The sequence below is a fragment of the Nanorana parkeri genome, unplaced genomic scaffold, assembly GCF_000935625.1.
Source record: "Nanorana parkeri isolate BGI_ZX_2015 unplaced genomic scaffold, ASM93562v1 scaffold2521, whole genome shotgun sequence".
NCBI lineage: Eukaryota > Metazoa > Chordata > Amphibia > Anura > Dicroglossidae > Nanorana > Nanorana parkeri.
The window spans coordinates 13,408-27,535 of record NW_017308789.1 but is presented as its reverse complement, the minus strand read 5'-3'; positions in this window follow the sequence as shown (position 1 = coordinate 27,535).

Below are 14,128 nucleotides of genomic sequence, written 5' to 3'. Positions count from 1 at the left end.
GAGATCTCACATGGTCCACCCCAAATATTTATCTTCTCCCCAGCATGCACCACTGTCCATTAGCCCCACATTGATGGAGATGGATATCTACTCATAGTAATCTCTCATTGGTTGCTCTGCTCTGTGGCCAGCAGCAGCAGACAAATGCAAACGATGACAGATTGATTAGGGGATTGACTACAAATCAGCATAAAGGTGCCCATTCACCTTACGACCATCGCAAGACTTTTGTCTTGCGATGGTCGTATGCCTCTTGAAAGCCCGTACGATCTGCCCACCTTGGACGGGCAGATCGTACTTGCGATCATCGAAAGCCCGCCCCGCTGAGGGGCGGGCTTCCGATGACGGCAATGCAGAACGGGCAGTGTGCGCGTGCGCACACCGGCCCGTTCCGCAGCTATCGGACGAGCAGGCTAGAAACCCGCCGAGAATCGTACGATTTTTCGTACGGGTTTTCAAACATGTTGGCTCGACAAAAGACGTGCGACCGTACAGTAGAAACGGTCGCACGTCTTAGTTCACACTGCTCGATTCTCGTACAATCGCGGGATTTCGCCCGATTCTCGTACGAGAATTGAGCAGTGTATGGGTAACTTTAGACTGCTTATAATCTGAAAATACTACAATTTAATAGCACTCCTTCCTACAGGGTGCTCCAAAAACAATAAGTAACTCCTCTTCGAGCTCCTCCTGCAGACACGCTGCTCCCGATTTCAACTATACCTTTAGTTTCCCAGTTGAATTATGCCCAGTGTCACTGATCCAACTTCCTGTAAGCCCTTTTGTGGGGGAAGGGTGATTCACAAAAGTGGAGTTCAGTTTTAGAGCTGGCAACACATGTTGCAACCCTATTGTAAAATCCCTTTTGACAGAAAGAAAGGAATGGTTATAAATGGGAGGTATGTAAGACCAAGCCTTTTAGATTGCATCCCTCTGTTTAGTTAAAAAAAAAAACCCCAGGGAAAGCATTAAAGGAGTACTATGCTTTTCACCACCTTGGGAGGACGCTAGTTTGTGTCCTCCCGTTACCCTAAGGAGAACTATGGGGAAAAGCCTTAACCCCATAGTTCTCCTTTAATGATTTAGTTGTGCCATTTTTAAATTGTGTTCTGGGTCCCTGCGTCTGGAATGATGGAGAGAATGGAGAGAAGGGTGGGCCAATATCCCATCAGCTCAGTAAGCTGTCCAGTCCAGGTTTTGTCATTGCAGCTTGGTAATCACAGGTGTAGCCCATGATTGCGGCTGTGAGTGTTTAAAAGGAAGCCTGTCTTTATGTGTAAAGGTGCCCATACACTGCACGATTATCGTACGATAATCGTATGCGATCGGTTTTTCGTACGATAATCGAGCAGTGTGAACGGAGACGTGCGACCGTTTCTACTGTACGGTCGCACGTCTTCTGTCGAACCAGCATGTTCGAAAACCAGCCGGGAATCGTACGATTCTCGGCTGGTTAGAACGGTGCTCGGAAGACAAATGCTGAACGGGCCGGTGTGCGCACGCGCACACTGCCCGTTCAGCATTGCGGTCATCGGAAGCCCGATGATCGAGAGTGCGATCTGCCTGTCCAAGATAGGCAGATCGTACGTTTTTTTAATCCCTTTACAACCATCGCAAGACTAAAGTCTTGCGATGGTTGTAGAGTGTATGGCCACCTTTTAAGGTGCCCACACACCTTACAATTTATCTGCAGATTTAATGTGGTCAGATGGAAAAAGTGCAACAGATTGGCTCAGGTGGAGATTACTCCATCCACACAGTTAAGTGGAGATGGAGGAATCTGTTGCACCTTTTCCATCTGACCACAGAAAATCTGCAGATAAATTGTAAGGTGTGTGGGCAGCTTTAGAGACTGTTACCCAGCTAGGTGAGCTGGAGGATTGAAGGCTGCATAGATCTGTTTGTTGCTGAGAAGGACATTATCTTAGAAACCACATTGGAGTACAGGAAAGTACTGTCTAATGTTATGAAGTGTGTTTTACTGCAAAGAGAGGACTGTATTCCATGACCTGCAGAAATACTTGTTTGCTGTGTGCCGGGGAAAATAAAGCTTTTGAAAAGTTAAGTGGACTGTCTGGTGCTGTATTTGCCCTAGAAGACTGTGGTCAAGAACGGTTCCTGTTATACCCTGTATAGTCTCTTTTAGATTTACCATTGAATTTATATTCCTTCAGGTAGACCCACACGCTAAATACTAGTCAGTCATTCTAAAGCTGCCCATACACCTTGCGATCATCGGACGAAACTTTTCGTCCGATGATCGCTCCGTTGTACGATTTTCGTACGGCGGCCCCATCCTGCCCCGATTATCGCAAGGTTCAATCAGCAGTAATTTAAAAAAAGCACCTGGACGAATTTTCGTCTGCGCATGTGCAGTGTAAATCGTACGGATCTCCACCAACCTTGCGAAAACCGCATGATCGACCAAAGTTTTTTAACCTGCTGGTTAGTCAAAAGTCGATGAATTGTACAGTATTTGCAGTTGTACACTGCCCATCAACCGTACAAATATCGGATGAAAAACGCGATCGCATGCACAAATCGGCCAATATTCGTAAGATGTATGGGCACCTTAAAGGAGATTGTTCAATAACATGTGCTACTAGTTTAAGAGTGTCAGGAAAATGTACAGGTGGAATCTGAGCTGTGTTACGTTTTTTGGGAAAATTCCTCTTACATATGTGACTAAATCTTCTAGCTGATGAAGAAAGATAAGGACGTCATGAGCAGATTTCAAAGAGCCTATGAACTCATGCTGGGCTTCTACGGGATTAAACTCCAAGACAAGAGGACTGGAGAAGTGACAAGGGAGAAGAATTACCGGGAGAGATTTAAAAACCTTAACACGTTAGTAGCCGTTTTTATAAAGGTGTCCTTAAAGCTGAAGTTTAAAGAACAACACTGGCTAACATTTTATTAACCCTTGCAGTTGGGCTACCCCCACTCTGCAAGGGTTAAGTGCTCTTTTTTGTCTAGGTGCTAAAAAAAAGGTTATACTCACAAGACCATCCGAGCTGGCTCCCTGTGATCACTGAATCGTGTCTCCTAGTCCTCTGCTACACAGATGGACTGCTCCTTGGCATCCTCATGTCAATACACAGTCTATGGGGAACCTTTTTCCTGCCAAGGGCCATTTGGATATTTATAACATAATTCGCGGGTCATACAAAACTATCACCTTAAAAATGAACGTGTTATATTTGGTCAAACATTCACATTCAAACCACTTTCAACTCTAATCTATTACATCTGAAATGCTAGTCTATCACTTGCCAAAAAAATCTAATTTTAAAGTATCCAATATGCCTTGACGGTTATTAAAGGAGAACTATGGGGTCAGTGTTTTTCACCATAGTTCTGCTTAGGGTAACGGGAGGACACAAACTAGCGTCCTCCCGTCACCCTAGGCTCAGTATACTGCGAGCTACAGCTCACAGTATACTGAGACGCCGCAGTATACCGCAGGCTACAGCTCGCGGTATACTGAAAAGCCGCAGCTGAAGCGGATCCCGACAATTATGTCTGGATCCGCCCAGCTGCCTGATGACAGCTGACTCTGCCTATATATAGGCAGAGCCAGCTGTACCCGCCCCCTCCCCCGTCCGCTCTGCCAGTCAGCGCTGGAGGATCGGAGTGGGGAGGGGGGAATCCAGCCCCTTCCCTGTCACGGCAGAGAGCCGTGACAGGATCGAGAAGTGAGCAAAACGCCTGTATGTGTTCGCTCACCTCCCGATCTACTGAGCCGACCTGTGACAGTTTCATTGTCACAGGTTGGCTAGAACTATGAGGTGAGTGAAAAGCACTCACCTCATAGTTCTCCTTTAAGCCTATACCCAAACTTATATCTGAACCCATCCTAAACATGCTGTTAAATCAACCTCCTTGCCAGAACCAGAGCTTAATTATTAGTTGTACCATATCCAATACTAGCATAACTTTTCTACAACAAGATAAGGATAAAAGGACAACCTCATCCACTCATAGCAGAGATGTCACCATATACCAAAGCACACCCTTCTATTCAAGTGTAACACCCTCAACAGCTGAAGTTTAATCTACCTAGTGGCTTACTCTGTAAAATGGTGAATGTATCTATTAAAACAGTCTTAGCCAGCAGGTACAGCCTGCCAGCGTGGGCTGAGCGGCTCAGGCACTCCACACAGTGAGGAGAGGGCCGAATGTGTCGGACACTGCAGGCGGGGAGGAGCCGATCACCCCTTCTAGTCTACAGCGTCACACTGGGGGAGCCGGCTCAAAAAGCCAGATAAAACGATTCTGCGGGCCGGACGTTTCCCACCCCTGGTATAGAGCGTGATGACACCAGGATCCATAGACCGCCGCAGCAGAGGGGGAGAGACATTCTAGACAATGGTCTAAGAACAAGTCAGTTCGGATCTTGGTCTAGTGAGTATAACTTTTTTTTTTTTATCACCTAGACACAAACAAGCACTTAAAACATTTTCCTGTAGTTCTTCTTTAATCTGCTTATATTTTGCCTTCCCTGGTTCCTCTTTTTTTCTCTCATCAGCATGCTAATGAAACTTTAAAGTGACACTAAACTCAGGAATTAAGGCTTAAAAATACATTCAAGTACCTTAACTATTAACCAAAATGTATCTTATTTGTGTATCACTCAGCTGTAGATACTCAAATCATCTCTGAATTGGTGATGATACTGTCCTTCCTTCTGGAGGCTGGCTACTTTTGTTCCCCATGGTCCCTGTTTGTGTTGTGAAGTAGTCACCACTTCAAGCTTGCTCCTGTGATGGGCTACAGTCTCATGTTTAGCTTACTCGTTTGTATTAGTAGTCCATCACTGGAGTGAGCTTGGAACAGTGGCTACTTTACATTTTTGTTAATAGATAGGGGACTTGAATGTGAACAGAGCCGTCATTCGGCTCTGTTCACTTCGGCTGGTTTATTCACTCCTTTGTGAATAACCCCCTAAGTGTTTCAAGGCAAACTGCATTTGCATGCAGACCACCCTAGGTAATCCCCAAATGTGGTGCTGAGCATTCATGAAAGAGGAGGGCCATAGACAGTCAGGCTGGGGAAGGAGAGCTAGATGATTTTGCACGCCCTACTGCACAGTAATAAGGTGGGCTCTGTCTGAAATGCTGGAGCTTTTAATGCACACTGTAAAAAAACGTACATTGTGCTCCATAAAATCAGAGTAGGCATTTTCAGTTCAGGAGAGGAGCTTGTATAACTTTGCAAGGCTAAAGGTAAGACAGGAGTTTAGAGGTTAATCTCCCTTAAACAGTTACTTGGGTGGCCTGCTGTCTCTGTGATTGGTGGATTTCCATGGTCAGGAGAGAATATGTTAGGGTGTGTGGTGTGTAGTAGTACCTTGGAGACCTGATGGGTGGAAGGGGATGTTTTTGGTCTCTCCTCAGTAGTCAGTGGATAAGATGTCACCATCAATTTGGTGTCCAGGATCCCCCAAACTCAGAATATGGCATTATTGGCTGTGCTCCACTCAGGGGTCATTGAGCATGCCTACTATGTAGAGCTGAGGCAAAGAATCGTAGTTCCACTGTGTAGGCTAGAGTAAGTGATCCTGTGGAAAAAGTCAATTATATTGTGAGATTGATACTTGAACTTTGAATTAAAGAAATTCTATGTGGTCTGTATAGAATAATACACAACAATTGTCTGGACATCAATCACTCCTTGTGGAATTGGAGCCATGTATGGGCCTGTCGGCACCACCAAGCTCCACAAAAGCTGATTGAAAAATCACAGAAGCCAGGCGTGAAATTGTCGGCCAAACAGTGACTACATCCTATCTGTTGAAATCTCACTGTTCAGATATTCACAGCTGCGGATGTTGCAATAGCCGACAGGGAAGATCCCCCCATCCATGCTGTTTAGCGTGGATGGGGGAAATGCAAACATGTATAGCTAGCGTTACTTCAGAAGTGGAAGCGGGTTAACAAAGGCCACAGGCTGGTCGCGATTGCAGGATTGGTCATCACCCATGCAGACGCAGCTGGGACCAGAGAACCTGGGTGTTACTAACCAAATTGGAGGCCTTTGTACTGAAACCAGAGGTTTATTTCAAGGAAAGCCCAAAGAGAAAACGATGGGTGATCTGCTGCTAACATGGGAAAGACAATAGTGGAATGCCCATAAACTTGAGTCTAAGTGATTTCATATCCATGACAGAAGTTCTTATCTGCATACCCGTTCACAGCTTTGAAGGCAGAGGGTCAGCATGACAGCTAGGCATCTAGAATTTTTACCGCAAGTTTTAAAGTATATTTCCACTTTTGCATTCAAATTTGAGAGAACCCCTCTATATGTTTGTTATGTGTTTCTATTCACACAGAATACTGAAAAATAATTTTTAAAAATAGATTTCTTACCTTTTTATATGTTTAGTTTCAGCAGGCAACATGGCTGGATCCAGTTTTTTTTTTCTCAGCACCTTGATCTATCTTTATAGAAAGACCTAGAACTGAAATAAGGAATGTGTTTCTCTCATTAACATTTTAATGCAGAAGCCAGGGTTGTCATCCTTTGTTAGGACAGGCAGTGTTTAAATCTACTTTACAAATTATAATGAAATCAGTATTTAAAAACCATTGAATGAAATCGTACAATCGCGGGATTTCCCACGATTCTCGTACAAGAAACGTGCAGTGTATGGGCACCTGAAGCGGCATTCGAAAGAGAAGCGGGAGGGGTAAGAGGGAGCAGATTGGTGGGAGTAATTCCAATTTCCCAAATTTGCCTGGGAACGTGGAAATACCCTTTCAACTGCAAAAGCACTTTTTTAAAAAATATTTGTTTATCTTATGCTATGTGAATGGAAACATGTAACAAATATAAAACAGGTGTTATCCTAATTTGGTTGCAAAAGTGGAAATACACTTTCAGTTCAGTTTTGTAGTCAGACTGAATCTCCTTCTGGTCTCCCTAACATCTCTTGGAGATGCCACTGCTGAAAGCTATTCACTTTGGTTTGTGTAGCCATCCTCCTACAACCCCGTAACAAAGGTGTTACTTTCTTGAAGTTAGATTATTGGTTTATTACTTTATGGAGAAAGCACTGAGGGAGCATCAACCTCTATATAGCTTGGTAATGATCGTAGCAACCCCAAAACAATTCAAATTTTAGTGTCCCAGGAGACTGGAAAAGCCAGCATAGTTACCGTATGTCAGAAGAAAAAAAAATAAGAAAAAATAGTTTGGCTGCCTCGGTACTGTAAAAAACAAAAACAAATTGTGTACATGTTTTCTTTTCCCAGTTACTCGCACAACAATCTGCGCATCACTCGGATCCTAAAATCCTTGGAGTTGTTGGGATATGAGCGCTTCCAGGCTCCACTAGTCAAGTTTTTCCTGGAGGAGACCCTGCAGCACAAGAATCTTCAGAATGTAAAAAATTGTGTATTCAAATACTTCTTGCCAGCTCTAAAGAATAGGAATGAGTGCACAAAATTGGAGGCGTTTGGAAGACAACTCAGAGAGTTCTCGGACAACCAGTGGAGAAAATGACAATCATAGGAACGAGAGAAAGAATGACTGTAAGGGAGGTCTGGCTCAATACTCAGTTGTGCAAAGGAATTGTGTGCCACATAGTCCAGTTAAAAGAAAAGCAATGAAAGAATCAGCCCTTTAATAATAGAACATTTCTTACGTGTTTAAAGACACCCTGTTGCCACCCAAACAAATACAGGTAAAAGACTCAGACAAATCTTTTTTCTTTTAAATTTCCATTGCAATGTGCCTTTGAATATCCACTCCTCACTTCACCTCCCTACTTTTATGTCGCTTCCAGGGAAGACATAAAAGGGAATACTATGGAACGTCACTTGAGTGACAACTGCTGGGGCTGCCAACATCACATTCAAGCTGGCAACACCCAGTAGCAGTATCAGGGCTTTTGGATGTCTACATGTGAGAGTCTTTTACGGCTAAAGAACATGGATACATATGTTAATTGCACATACTGTATAATCTTATGGGAAGATTTTGGTCTGGCAACAGGGTCCCTTTAAAATTACTCTGTCACTTTAACAAATAAACACACTACTGACATGTAGCGAAGTGCAGGCACCTAGAGATGCAGCAGATTTCAGCACCTCATTCTCTACCTGGATGCTTGACCATTCTGATTGGGCGATGCTCCAACACACCCTGGTAGCGATGTAAAAAAAAATTGTCATTCAAATGTAGGAGTGCTCTTGGGGGGCCACACACTGGTCAATTTTCAGGCAGACCAGCTTTAAGAAGTAGCTCACAAAAAATGAAATTCCCATTGCAGGGGATGCCTAAAGGTTTACTTGTACCTTAGGGCAGATGTCTAAGAAAATCAGAACCAAACTTACAAGCAGGAAGGGCACAGTTTAGTGTTAAGGGTTTTATACATTTTAATAATCTTTTTAGTAACTCACCCTCTAACACATACACATTCACAAACACAGTATAAGGAAGAGTGCAACAACCTGAGTAGATACTTATTGGGTATAGCATAACAGTTGATCAATGGATAAATGCTGCCCGGTCTGCTGTGACTGGCTGGGTCATGAGGGTTAAAAAGTATATGTATAACTTACAGTTAAGCTGTCACAGGGGAGCAAACAGTATCTCTGCATGCATATGACAAAGATGGATATACTGCCAATTAGGAAGTCCAGGGTATCTCCAGCACGCGTACTCGGCTGGCCTGGCCGAGCCGCGGCACTTGGAGGAAGGAGGGGGAAGGAAGATCTTGCCCGGCAATGTGCTGTGTATCTGTGCGGCGTGTGTCGCAAGCGTGGAACGGTCAGACACAGTGGGTGGATCGGTACTCGTGGGTCTGAACGAGTAGGGGGGTTGTAAATAGGCAGTACTAACGGCTACGCGTTTCGAGGTAGTCCTCTTTTTCAAGCCTAAGAGCGGTCAGCTTAACCGTAAGTTATACATATACTTTTTAACCCTCATGACCCAGCCAGTCACAGCAGACCGGGCAGCATTTATCCATTGATCAACTGTTATGCTATACCCAATAAGTATCTACTCAGGTTGTTGCACTCTTCCTTATACTGTGTTTGTGAATGTGAATTACCGGGTTCCTCTCCCGGTTTGTTGAGGAGTTTATGCACACCATCCCCCAATATACCAACGACCAAGATAGTTGACCATACTACAGTGGAGCGCTTTCCATGCTTTTTTTGTTTTAGATTGACTCTAACACATACACAGCAATTTAAGGCCAAAATGCAGGTCTGGGATTCCAAAAGCACTGATGCTGTCCAACTCAGCATTGTCTAGGGCCGGGTTCACACCCAGGAGGCACCGTTTTTGTGTGTTTGTACGCACGTGTTCTGCGCATTGTGCACATTTTGATGCGCGTTTGTACATGCGGACATGAAGAGGCACATATTGACTGGCAGCTTTTGAAACATCGCAGGCAATGAATGAACGCACGTTTAAATGTACAAAAATGCACACAAATGTGCAAAATGCTTCTGCCGCACGTTTTTGGGCATTTCTATTGAAGTCTATGGGGCAACTGCCCAAAGAAGCTCATGTACCTTTTCGGGCGTTTTCCTGCTGGCATTTTTCCGCTCAGTTGTGAACAATGTGCCATTGAAAATCATGGGATTTCTTGTGTTGGCCATTGAAAAGCGCTTTTCCAACTGCTCAAAAATGCCTAGGTGTGTCCCAGGCCTAAAAGAGCAGTCAGCAATGGCATCTCCTACATCTCCATTATACCAAGTTTTCTTTTGTTGTCAGTATAGGGATTCCAGGCAAGATTAACATTCAAAGGAAACCTGTACTAATTACCTCTGGCGGCCAAGGAACAAGCATTGTGGCAGCTCTTGTATTTCTCTCTCCACTGATTTCTTTCAAACAATTCCTAAATGCAGATTAGGGCCTGCTTACGAGAACATTCCACTTTCCTTAAAAAAAAATATATATAGCATTTTAAATTGCTACACAAGCCATTCTGTTCATTATTGTTTAGGTGATAACTTCCTGTATTTTCTGCCTCTGGTGTTATCAGTTATATTGTTGTGAGGACTTCAGGACCCAGCTCATCTATGTTATGGACAAAAAGACGGGGAAGATCCCAGTGGTCCTGTCCTGATATAGTAGGGCAATTGAGTGTTGTCATCTTAGGACTGAAAGTATGTTAGTGTCAGTCCACATCCAAAGACTGGTAAGGCTGCAATATATTACTTTTTTGTGTTTAGATACAATTTAAAAAGTCGGAGAATCAGTATGACTTCCCGGAGACTAGCATTTTCAGAAGCCATCATAGATTTCCTTTAAAGGAGAACTAAGGGGTCTGTGTTTTTTCCCCATAGTTCTCCTAAGGGTTACGGGAGGACATAAACTAGCGTCCTCCTGTGACCCAAAGCTCAGTATACCGCGAGCTACAGCTCGTGGTATACTGAGACCGCCGCAGCCGGGACAGATCCTGACATAACTGTTGAGATCCACCCAGCTGCGTGAGTGACAGCTGGCTCTGCCTATCTAGCGGCAGAGCCAGCTGTACCCGTCCCCTCCCGTTCCCCCAGTCAGCGCTGGAGGATTGGGGAGGGGGGAATCCCTGCAGGGAGCCTTGACTGACAGTCACCGCTCTCTGCAAGGAGATGATCAAGAAGTGAACGAGCCACGGTATGTGTTCGCTCACTTCCCCATCTATTGAGCCAACGTGTGACATTTCATTGTCACACGTCGGCTAGAACTACGAGGTTGAGTGAAAATCACTCACCTCATAGTTCTCCTTTAAGGTAATATGAACAATATTTAGGAGGGGTGGGGTTCAATACAAGGTAATGTTAAAAAATAAAGAATTTAATTGTGACGACTCTGGTCTCAAATAAAGTGAGAGAATTAAATATCAAGTTCCCCTATCTGGTTGTGGTGAATGTTTTGAACCTTTATTTTTTTTATTTTAATGTTTAGGTCCCTGTTAAGTCTTTGTGTCCCCTTGAGACCGATACAGACTATGGGTAGAAATCTCAGGAAAAATATATAGTGAACAGATTCTGAGTAGATGGTGCCACACCCCTTGTATTTCAATCGAAAATGTGTAGGAAGATGGGTGCACTTTGTAAGAAAGTATATTGCTGACGTGGAAGAATCACACAGCAAAAATGTCAAAAGTGCGTCAGTCATTTACGAACAGAAACTAAAAACAAGCTGTCATGAAGGGGTTAAAGGCACCAAGTGACAGACTTACGCATATCCTAATAGCAAGGTACCGCCACAAACCTCCGAATATATTCACAATTAAAGCATATAAAATCACACAGAAAACATGATTAAACAACTCCTATAGATATTAGACAAAGGAAATTGATGGGTATTTTATAACACCATTGGCGATAGCTCTACATGAGTATAATTGAAAACATAATATATAGTAAACAAAAGGCAAAATTTAATATTCTCCAAATCGTATGTGTGAAAACAGCTTCATCTGAAGATGTACGCGTTTCGTGCACCAAGCGCTTCCTCAGGAGGTGGAGGAGATCCAGCAAAGAGTTGATGCGCATGTATCCGACGGGACCAGCCAGAGCAGAACAACCCAAAGCCCGAGAGATCAGATGAGGACCAAACCCCAGAAAAGGCTGGAATGGGAGTGATAGTGAAACGGGAATCCTTATGCGGCATCCCAATCTATTCCTGTTCGACCGGCTCCATCCGAAAAAAGATGGCGCAAGCCAAAATGATATCAATCCCATAGCCGTTGGTGTCCATGATGCTGCCAAGCAGCCGCGTCCTTAATCATGCATATACAGTGTTTCCCCCGAAAATAAGACAGTCTTATATTTTTTTTTGCCCCAAAACACACTAGGTCTTATTTTATTTTTTTATGTGCAACAAAATGGTCAGTATCTTTCACATGCCAAGTGCATCTGGTATCAGGGCAGGTTCACACCATTTTCCGGACCAGACCTGGTCCGGAAAATAGTGTGAACGTGCCCGCAGTTCCAGAGCATTCCAGACCAGACAAAATGAGACATGCAGTATTTTTCTGGTCTGGAATAGACTGTGCTGGTGTGAAGAGAGGACAGAAATACATTAGGATGCATTTTGGGTCCACAAACAATCTGGTCTGGTATGAATGGGCCCTCACTCCGCCTGTCACAGTAACTGGCGCCGATATTTCTGGATACATTAGGATGCATTTTGGGTCCACAATCAATCTGGTCTGGTGTGAATGGGCCCTCACTCTGCCTGTCACAGTAACTGGCGCTATAGAGGAAGTATTGGCTAATGCGGCTCTGCTCCCTCCCCCGCCACAGCCTTGCTTTCTACAGCGCCGGCTTCCTTTGCCATCAGGGACAGCGGTGCAGCAGTGGGGACATCAGACAGCGCGCTAAAGTACGGAACCCTTTATCGTACACATTATTGTACCGTACCATTACATTAAGCAGTTGGTGAAGTATGGTACTGGAGTGCTCCCTGTCACTGCGCTGGCTGGAGTCCCCTGTCATCCCCTTAATACAGTATGTCCCTGCAGGCTGATACCATCTCTCCTGCTCTTCAAGTTCCCCCTCACATGCTACCACCAAACTAGGTCTTATAATACAGGAATCTTGAAAAATAGTGCTAGGTCTTACTTTCGGGGTAGGTCTTATTTTTTGTGGAAACACGGTATTGAGTGGTTTGTGGAGGTATCTTGCTATTAGGATATGCGTATCCTTCTTTTAATCTATGGTCTTTTTAGTGTTTTTGTAATAAATAAACTTTTTATAGAAAGCAAGTTGTAGTTCATTGGGTCGGTCACTTAGTGCCTTTAAAGCCCCATCTTCCTACACATTTTTTTAAGTAGAAATCTCAATTACATAGACACAATACAGTTTTTGCCAGCAGAGTGGGAAGGTTCAGAATATCTGCTGGGTTTTTATTTCTGAAGGTATCCCCGTAGGGGAGATGTGGCCCTGGTGACAACCTGTTAGGGTGAAACAATGAGAAGTGAATTTTGCTTTGAAGGCTACAAAGAAGCTGCTCTAAGACGGATGAAAGCTTTGAAAATGCTTCGTTTAAACCTGCTGTACACATTGCTTTTATACAAGCTGAGGCCCTTGTGTACAAGGCTGAAAGGACATTCAACTGAAACAAGGAAAACATGCAAGTTTTAAAGAGAACGTTTATTAACGATACAAAGCAAAGCAGGTGCATAAGCATTGTACATTTTCCCTTCAAAGGAGTCAAGATGTAGAGCAAAAATTTGTAAGTGAAAACAAAAATGCCACCTGATACAGGCAGCTTAAAGTAACAGGATAAACTCCCCCCCCCCTCCAAAAAAAAAGTAATGTCATGACACGCAATTAAATTAACAGCTGGAGTTCTCTAGATCTGCAGCACATGGAAGACATGGTTAGCTATTGCAATGTAGCTGATCAATTCTTTGGACTGCAGGATCTGATTGCACAGGCACAAGGATTATTCCAGAGTTTCCCAAAACTGTCCCTGCTTTCCATCCAGGACCCTTGTACATTGGTGTTCAGGGAGTACTTACGCTCCTTTTCAACTTGGTATCGTCTTGAGTTTACTCTGCTTCAATAAGCAACAAATAGGTTTAGCAGTTTCCCGAAAAACTATCAAAATTTTTTTTGCAACTGTGGTAGACATAAAAAAATTGCTCACTTTACCCCAATATGAATGTAATGTGATGTGATTCAATGCTGCCACATCCAGGAAGCTGCCACATGCATGTGTGAGAAGGTTTGCTTCCTAGAGAGGAAGGGGTGAGCAAAAACAAACTGGTCTGTGTGCTCACACAACTGAGAAATGTATGTTTCTGCAATATCAGCAGCCCGGCATTCACACTTGCATTTGGGGCAACCTCATGAATTCCACTGTGAGACTCAGGGGGTGTTTATGCGGAAAGCTGCGTGCGTGAATCGCTTTACAAAACAATAAGAGTGCCCATAGCCCATCACAAGTAATCTGACATGCAGTGGTTACCTGCGGATGATCATCCCTGAATGCAGTTTGCATGCAGGGGCAATCATCTGCAGGCAATCGCTGCATGTCAAGAGTACATACGAGCAGCAGTGGACGCATTCAGCCTCTCATCGGTTTGTATAGTGCTTCCATCTGCAGCAGTTCGCATTAACACTGCTAAACCTCAGAGGAGTTTGTCAGACTGTCCCAAACACAAGTGTAATGGGGT